The sequence below is a fragment of the Narcine bancroftii genome (assembly GCF_036971445.1).
Source record: "Narcine bancroftii isolate sNarBan1 chromosome 8 unlocalized genomic scaffold, sNarBan1.hap1 SUPER_8_unloc_3, whole genome shotgun sequence".
Classification (NCBI taxonomy): domain Eukaryota; kingdom Metazoa; phylum Chordata; class Chondrichthyes; order Torpediniformes; family Narcinidae; genus Narcine; species Narcine bancroftii.
Genome location: NW_027211806.1, coordinates 788,270 through 797,370, shown reverse-complemented (window position 1 = coordinate 797,370; position 9,101 = coordinate 788,270).

Genomic DNA, 9,101 nt, shown 5'->3' with positions numbered 1-9,101 from the left:
GAAGTGAGTCTACTTCTGGAATGAGTCGGTTTCTGGAGTGATTCTGATCCTTACGTGACGATGTTTCTTTAGTGAACCAGTTTCTGGACATAGTCTGTTTCTCGAGAGAGTCTGTTTCTGGAGAGAGTCTGTTTCTGGAGAGAGTGTGTTTCTGGTGAGAGTGTGTTTCTGGAGTGATTATGTTTATGGAATTAGTCTCTTTCTGGAGAGTGTCTGTTTCTGGAGAGAGTCTGTTTCTGGAGTGTGCCTGTTTCTGAATTGTGTCTGTTTTTTGAGTGATTCTGTTTCTGGAGAGTGTCTGTTTCAGTTGAGTGTCTGTTTCTTACATGATTCTGAATCTGACGTGAGCCTGATTTTGGAATCAGTTTGTTCCTGGAGTGAGTTTCTTTCTGGATTGAGTGTTTCTAGAATGAGTCTCTTTTTGGATTGAGTGTTTCTGGAATGAGTCTCTTTGTGGAGAGTGTCTTTTTCTGGATAGTGTCTCCTTCTGGAGTAAGCCTGTTGCTGGAGTGATTATATTTATGGATTCAGGCCAATTATGTTTATGAGTGAAACTGTTTCTGTAGAGAGTCTGTTTTTCCTGTGTGTCTCTTTTCGATTTAACCTGTTTCTGGAGTATGTCCAGTTCTGGAGTGTGTCTGTTTCTGGAATGAGTCTCTTTGTGGAGAAAGTATGCTGCTGGAGTGATTATGTTAATGGAGTGGTTCAGATTATTATGTGTCCCTGTTTCTTGAGTGAATCTGTTTCTGGAGAGAGTCTGTTTCTGGTATGAATCTGTTTTTATATTGAGTCTGTTTCCGGAGAGAGTCTGTTTCAGGAGAGAGTCTGTTTCTGGAGAGAGTCTGTTTCTGGAATGAGTCTGTGTCTCGAGTGAGTATGTTTCTGGAGTGAGTCTGTTTCTGGAGTGAGTCTTTTTCTGGAGAGAGTCTGTTTCTGGAGAGAGTCTGTTTCTGGAGTGAGTCTGTTTCTGGAGTGAGTCTGTTTCTGGAGTGAGTCTGTTTCTGGAGTGAGTCTGTTTCTGGAGTGAGTATTTTTCTGGAGAAAGTGTGTTTCTGGAGTGTGTCTGTTTCTGGAGTGAGTCTGTTTCTGGTGAGAGTCTGTTTATGAAGTGAGTCTGTTTCTGAAGTGAGTCTGTTTCTGGAGAGAGTCTGTTTCTGGAGAGAGTCTGTTTCTGAAGTGAGTCTGTTTCTGGAGAGAGTCTGTTTATGAAGTGAGTCTTTTTCTGAAGTGAGTCTGTTTCTGGAGAGAGTCTGTTTCTGGTATGAGTCTGTTTTTATATTGAGTCTGTTTCCGGAGAGAGTCTATTTCAGGAGAGAGTCTCTTTCTGGAGAGAGTCTGTTTCTGGAATGAATCTGTTTCTGGAATGAGTCTGTGTCCCGAGTGAGTATGTTTCTGGAGTGAGTCTGTTTCTGGAGTGAGTCTTTTTCTGGAGAGAGTTTTTTCTGGAGAGAGTCTGTTTCTGGAGAGAGTCTGTTTCTGGAGTGAGTCTGTTTCTGGAGTGAGTCTGTTTCTTCAGTGAGTATTTTTCTTGAATGAGTATTTTTCTGGAGAGAGTGTGTTTCTGGTGTGTGTCTGTTTCTGGAGTGAGTCTGTTTCTGGAGAGAGTCTTTTTATGAAGTGAGTCTGTTTCTGAAGTGAGTCTGTTTCTCGAGAGAGTCTGTTTCTGGAGAGAGTCTGTTTCTGAAGTGAGTCTGTTTATGAAGTGAGTCTGTTTCTGAAGTGAGTCTGTTTCTGGAGAGAGTCTGTTTGTGGAGAGAGTCTGTTTATGAAGTGAGTCTGTTTCTGAAGTGAGTCTGTTTCTGGAGAGAGTCTGTTTCTGGAGAGAGTCTGTTTCTGAAGTGAGTCTGTTTCTGGAGAGAGTCTGTTTATGAAGTGAGTCTTTTTCTGAAGTGAGTCTGTTTCAGGAGAGAGTCTCTTTCTGGAGAGAGTATGTTTCTGGAATGAATCTGTTTCTGGAATGAGTCTGTGTCCCGAGTGTGTATGTTTCTGGAGTGAGTCTGTTTCTGGAGTGAGTCTTTTTCTGGAGAGAGTCTTTTTCTGGAGAGAGTCTGTTTCTGGAGAGAGTCTGTTTCTGGAGTGAGTCTGTTTCTGGAGTGAGTCTGTTTCTGGAGTGAGTATTTTTCTTGAGTGAGTATTTTTCTGGAGAGAGTGTGTTTCTGGTGTGTGTCTGTTTCTGGAGTGAGTCTGTTTCTGGAGTGAGTATTTTTCTTGAGTGAGTATTTTTCTGGAGAGAGTGTGTTTCTGGTGTGTGTCTGTTTCTGGAGTGAGTCTGTTTCTGGAGAGAGTCTTTTTATGAAGTGAGTCTGTTTCTGAAGTGAGTCTGTTTCTCGAGAGAGTCTGTTTCTGGAGAGAGTCTGTTTCTGAAGTGAGTCTGTTTCTGGAGTGAGTATTTTTCTTGAGTGAGTCTGTTTCTCGAGAGAGTCTGTTTCTGGAGAGAGTCTGTTTCTGAAGTGAGTCTGTTTCTGGAGAGAGTCTGTTTATGAAGTGAGTCTGTTTCTGAAGTGAGTCTGTTTCTGGAGAGAGTCTGTTTGTGGAGAGAGTCTGTTTCTGAATTGAGTCTGTTTCTGGAGAGAGTCTATTTCTGAAGTGAGTCTGTTTCAAGAGAGAGTCTGTTTATAAAGAGAGTCTGTTTCTTGAGAGAGTCTGTTTCTGGTATGAGTCTGTTTTTATATTGAGTCTGTTTCCGGAGAGAGTCTGTTTCTGGAGAGAGTCTGTTTCTGGAATGAGTCTGTGTCTCGAGTGAGTATGTTTCTGGAATGAGTCTCTTTCTGGAGTGAGTCTTTTTCTGGAGAGAGTCTGTTTCTGGAGAGAGTCTGTTTCTGGAGTGAGTCTGTTACTGGAGCGAGTCTGTTTCTGGAGTGAGTCTGTTTGTGGAGAGAGTATTTTTCTTGAGTGAGTATTTTTCTGGAGAGAGTGTGTTTCTGGAGTGTGTCTGTTTCTGGAGTGAGTCAGTTTGTGGAGAGTGTATTTTTCTTGAGTGAGTATTTTTCTGGAGAGAGTGTGTTTCTGGAGTCTGTCTGTTTCTGGAGTGAGTCTGTTTCTGGAGTGAGTCTGTTTCTGGAGGGAGTCTGTTTATTAAGTGAGTCTGTTTCTGAAGTGAGTCTGTTTCTGGAGAGAGTCTGTTTCTGGAGAGAGTCTGTTTCTGAACTGAGTCTGTTTCTGGAGTGTGTCTGTTTCTGGAATGAGTCTCTTTGTGGAGAGAGTCTGCTGCTGGAGTGATTATGATTGTGGAGTGTTTCTGGAGAGTGTTTGTTTCTCGGGAGTGTCTGTTTCTCATATAGGGTCTGAATCTGAAGTGAGTCTACTTCTGGAATGAGTCGGTTTCTGGAGTGATTCTGATCCTTACGTGACGATGTTTCTTTAGTGAACCAGTTTCTGGACATAGTCTGTTTCTCGAGTGAGTCTGTTTCTGGAGAGAGTCTGTTTCTGGAGAGAGTGTGTTTCTGGTGAGAGTGTGTTTCTGGAGTGATTATGTTTATGGAATTAGTCTCTTTCTGGAGAGTGTCTGTTTCTGGAGAGAGTCTGTTTCTGGAGTGTGCCTGTTTCTGAATTGTGTCTGTTTTTTGAGTGATACTGTTTCTGGAGAGTGTCTGTTTCAGTTGAGTGTCTGTTTCTTACATGATTCTGAATCTGACGTGAGCCTGATTTTGGAATCAGTTTGTTCCTGGAGTGAGTTTCTTTCTGGATTGAGTGTTTCTAGCATGAGTCTCTTTTTGTATTGAGTGTTTCTGGAATGAGTCTCTTTGTGGAGAGTGTCTTTTTCTGGATAGTGTCTCCTTCTGGAGTAAGCCTGTTGCTGGAGTGATTATGTTTATGGATTCAGGCCAATTATGTTAATGAGTGAAACTGTTTCTGTAGAGAGTCTGTTTTTCCTGTGTGTCTCTTTTCGATTTAACCTGTTTCTGGAGTATGTCCAGTTCTGGAGTGTGTGTCTGTTTCTGGAATGAGTCTCTTTGTGGAGAAAGTATGCTGCTGGAGTGATTATGTTAATGGAGTGGTTCAGATTATTATGTGTCCCTGTTTCTTGAGTGAATCTGTTTCTGGAGAGAGTCTGTTTCTGGTATGAATCTGTTTTTATATTTAGTCTGTTTCCGGAGAGAGTCTGTTTCAGGAGAGAGTCTGTTTCTGGAGAGAGTCTGTTTCTGGAATGAGTCTGTGTCTCGAGTGAGTATGTTTCTGGAGTGAGTCTGTTTCTGGAGTGAGTCTTTTTCTGGAGAGAGTCTGTTTCTGGAGAGAGTCTGTTTCTGGAGTGAGTCTGTTTCTGGAGTGAGTCTGTTTCTGGAATGAGTCTGTTTCTGGAGTGAGTCTGTTTCTGGAGTGAGTATTTTTCTGGAGAGAGTGTGTTTCTGGAGTGTGTCTGTTTCTGGAGTGAGTCTGTTTCTGGAGAGAGTCTGTTTCTGGTATGAGTCTGTTTTTATATTGAGTCTGTTTCCGGAGAGAGTCTATTTCAGGAGAGAGTCTCTTTCTGGAGAGAGTCTGTTTCTGGAATGAATCTGTTTCTGGAATGAGTCTGTGTCCCGAGTGAGTATGTTTCTGGAGTGAGTCTGTTTCTGGAGTGAGTCTTTTTCTGGAGAGAGTTTTTTCTGGAGAGAGTCTGTTTCTGGAGAGAGTCTGTTTCTGGAGTGAGTCTGTTTCTGGAGTGAGTCTGTTTCTTCAGTGAGTATTTTTCTTGAATGAGTATTTTTCTGGAGAGAGTGTGTTTCTGGTGTGTGTCTGTTTCTGGAGTGAGTCTGATTCTGGAGAGAGTCTTTTTATGAAGTGAGTCTGTTTCTGAAGTGAGTCTGTTTCTCGAGAGAGTCTGTTTCTGGAGATAGTCTGTTTCTGAAGTGAGTCTGTTTCTGGAGAGAGTCTGTTTATGAAGTGAGTCTGTTTCTGAAGTGAGTCTGTTTCTGGAGAGAGTCTGTTTGTGGAGAGAGTCTGTTTATGAAGTGAGTCTGTTTCTGAAGTGAGTCTGTTTCTGGAGAGAGTCTGTTTCTGGAGAGAGTCTGTTTCTGAAGTGAGTCTGTTTCTGGAGAGAGTCTGTTTATGAAGTGAGTCTTTTTCTGAAGTGAGTCTGTTTCAGGAGAGAGTCTCTTTCTGGAGAGAGTATGTTTCTGGAATGAATCTGTTTCTGGAATGAGTCTGTGTCCCGAGTGAGTATGTTTCTGGAGTGAGTCTGTTTCTGGAGTGAGTCTTTTTCTGGAGAGAGTCTTTTTCTGGAGAGAGTCTTTTTCTGGAGAGAGTCTGTTTCTGGAGAGAGTCTGTTTCTGGAGTGAGTCTGTTTCTGGAGTGAGTCTGTTTCTGGAGTGAGTATTTTTCTTGAGTGAGTATTTTTCTGGAGAGAGTGTGTTTCTGGTGTGTGTCTGTTTCTGGAGTGAGTCTGTTTCTGGAGAGAGTCTTTTTATGAAGTGAGTCTGTTTCTGAAGTGAGTCTGTTTCTCGAGAGAGTCTGTTTCTGGAGAGAGTCTGTTTCTGAAGTGAGTCTGTTTCTGGAGTTTGTATTTTTCTTGAGTGAGTATTTTTCTGGAGAGAGTGTGTTTCTGGTGTGTGTCTGTTTCTGGAGTGAGTCTGTTTCTGGAGAGAGTCTTTTTATGAAGTGAGTCTGTTTCTGAAGTGAGTCTGTTTCTCGAGAGAGTCTGTTTCTGGAGAGAGTCTGTTTCTGAAGTGAGTCTGTTTCTGGAGAGAGTCTGTTTATGAAGTGAGTCTGTTTCTGAAGTGAGTCTGTTTCTGGAGAGAGTCTGTTTGTGGAGAGAGTCTGTTTCTGAATTGAGTCTGTTTCTGGAGAGAGTCTATTTCTGAAGTGAGTCTGTTTCAAGAGAGAGTCTGTTTATAAAGAGAGTCTGTTTCTGGAGAGAGTCTGTTTCTGGTATGAGTCTGTTTTTATATTGAGTCTGTTTCCGGAGAGAGTCTGTTTCTGGAGAGAGTCTGTTTCTGGAATGAGTCTGTGTCTCGAGTGAGTATGTTTCTGGAATGAGTCTCTTTCTGGAGTGAGTCTTTTTCTGGAGAGAGTCTGTTTCTGGAGAGAGTCTGTTTCTGGAGTGAGTCTGTTACTGGAGCGAGTCTGTTTCTGGAGTGAGTCTGTTTGTGGAGAGAGTATTTTTCTTGAGTGAGTATTTTTCTGGAGAGAGTGTGTTTCTGGAGTGTGTCTGTTTCTGGAGTGAGTCTGTTTGTGGAGAGTGTATTTTTCTTGAGTGAGTATTTTTCTGGAGAGAGTGTGTTTCTGGAGTCTGTCTGTTTCTGGAGTGAGTCTGTTTCTGGAGTGAGTCTGTTTCTGGAGTGAGTCTGTTTCTGGAGGGAGTCTGTTTATGAAGTGAGTCTGTTTCTGAAGTGAGTCTGTTTCTGGAGAGAGTCTGTTTCTGGAGAGAGTCTGTTTCTGAAGTGAGTCTGTTTCTGGAGTGTGTCTGTTTCTGGAATGAGTCTCTTTGTTGAGAGAGTCTGCTGCTGGAGTGATTATGATTGTGGAGTGTTTCTGGAGAGTGTTTGTTTCTCGGGAGTGTCTGTTTCTCATATAGGGTCTGAATCTGAAGTGAGTCTACTTCTGGAATGAGTCGGTTTCTGGAGTGATTCTGATCCTTACGTGACGATGTTTCTTTAGTGAACCAGTTTCTGGACATAGTCTGTTTCTCGAGTGAGTCTGTTTCTGGAGAGAGTCTGTTTCTGGAGAGAGTGTGTTTCTGGTGAGAGTGTGTTTCTGGAGTGATTATGTTTATGGAATTAGTCTCTTTCTGGAGAGTGTCTGTTTCTGGAGAGAGTCTGTTTCTGGAGTGTGCCTGTTTCTGAATTGTGTCTGTTTTTTGAGTGATACTGTTTCTGGAGAGTGTCTGTTTCAGTTGAGTGTCTGTTTCTTACATGATTCTGAATCTGACGTGAGCCTGATTTTGGAATCAGTTTGTTCCTGGAGTGAGTTTCTTTCTGGATTGAGTGTTTCTAGAATGAGTCTCTTTTTGTATTGAGTGTTTCTGGAATGAGTCTCTTTGTGGAGAGTGTCTTTTTCTGGATAGTGTCTCCTTCTGGAGTAAGCCTGTTGCTAGAGTGATTATGTTTATGGATTCAGGCCAATTATGTTTATGAGTGAAACTGTTTCTGTAGAGAGTCTGTTTTTCCTGTGTGTCTCTTTTCGATTTAACCTGTTTCTGGAGTATGTCCAGTTCTGGAGTGTGTGTCTGTTTCTGGAATGAGTCTCTTTGTGGAGAAAGTATGCTGCTGGAGTGATTATGTTAATGGAGTGGTTCAGATTATTATGTGTCCCTGTTTCTTGAGTGAATCTGTTTCTGGAGAGAGTCTGTTTCTGGTATGAATCTGTTTTTATATTGAGTCTGTTTCCGGAGAGAGTCTGTTTCAGGAGAGAGTCTGTTTCTGGAGAGAGTCTGTTTCTGGAATGAGTCTGTGTCTCGAGTGAGTATGTTTCTGGAGTGAGTCTGTTTCTGGAGTGAGTCTTTTTCTGGAGAGAGTCTGTTTCTGGAGAGAGTCTGTTTCTGGAGTGAGTCTGTTTCTGGAGTGAGTCTGTTTCTGGAGTGAGTCTGTTTCTGGAGTGAGTCTGTTTCTGGAGTGAGTCTGTTTCTGGAGTGAGTATTTTTCTGGAGAGAGTGTGTTTCTGGAGTGTGTCTGTTTCTGGAGTGAGTCTGTTTCTGGAGTGAGTCTGTTTCTGGAGAGAGTCTGTTTATGAAGTGAGTCTGTTTCTGAAGTGAGTCTGTTTCTGGAGAGAGTCTGTTTCTGGAGAGAGTCTGTTTCTGAAGTGAGTCTGTTTCTGGAGTGTGTCTGTTTCTGGAATGAGTCTCTTTGTGGAGAGAGTCTGCTGCTGGAGTGATTATGATTGTGGAGTGTTTCTGGAGAGTGTTTGTTTCTCGGGAGTGTCTGTTTCTCATATAGGGTCTGAATCTGAAGTGAGTCTACTTCTGGAATGAGTCGGTTTCTGGAGTGATTCTGATCCTTACGTGACGATGTTTCTTTAGTGAACCAGTTTCTGGACATAGTCTGTTTCTCGAGAGAGTCTGTTTCTGGAGAGAGTCTGTTTCTGGAGAGAGTGTGTTTCTGGTGAGAGTGTGTTTCTGGAGTGATTATGTTTATGGAATTAGTCTCTTTCTGGAGAGTGTCTGTTTCTGGAGAGAGTCTGTTTCTGGAGTGTGCCTGTTTCTGAATTGTGTCTGTTTTTTGAGTGATTCTGTTTCTGGAGAGTGTCTGTTTCAGTTGAGTGTCTGTTTCTTACATGATTCTGAATCTGACGTGAGCCTGATTTTGGAATCAGTTTGTTCCTGGAGTGAGTTTCTTTCTGGATTGAGTGTTTCTAGAATGAGTCTCTTTTTGTATTGAGTGTTTCTGGAATGAGTCTCTTTGTGGAGAGTGTCTTTTTCTGGATAGTGTCTCCTTCTGGAGTAAGCCTGTTGCTGGAGTGATTATGTTTATGGATTCAGGCCAATTATGTTTATGAGTGAAACTGTTTCTGTAGAGAGTCTGTTTTTCCTGTGTGTCTCTTTTCGATTTAACCTGTTTCTGGAGTATGTCCAGTTCTGGAGTGTGTCTGTTTCTGGAATGAGTCTCTTTGTGGAGAAAGTATGCTGCTGGAGTGATTATGTTAATGGAGTGGTTCAGATTATTATGTGTCCCTGTTTCTTGAGTGAATCTGTTTCTGGAGAGAGTCTGTTTCTGGTATGAATCTGTTTTTATATTGAGTCTGTTTCCGGAGAGAGTCTGTTTCAGGAGAGAGTCTGTTTCTGGAGAGAGTCTGTTTCTGGAATGAGTCTGTGTCTCGAGTGAGTATGTTTCTGGAGTGAGTCTGTTTCTGGAGTGAGTCTTTTTCTGGAGAGAGTCTGTTTCTGGAGAGAGTCTGTTTCTGGAGTGAGTCTGTTTCTGGAGTGAGTCTGTTTCTGGAGTGAGTCTGTTTCTGGAGTGAGTCTGTTTCTGGAGTGAGTATTTTTCTGGAGAAAGTGTGTTTCTGGAGTGTGTCTGTTTCTGGAGTGAGTCTGTTTCTGGAGAGAGTCTGTTTATGAAGTGAGTCTGTTTCTGAAGTGAGTCTGTTTCTGGAGAGAGTCTGTTTCTGGAGAGAGTCTGTTTCTGAAGTGAGTCTGTTTCTGGAGAGAGTCTGTTTATGAAGTGAGTCTTTTTCTGAAGTGAGTCTGTTTCTGG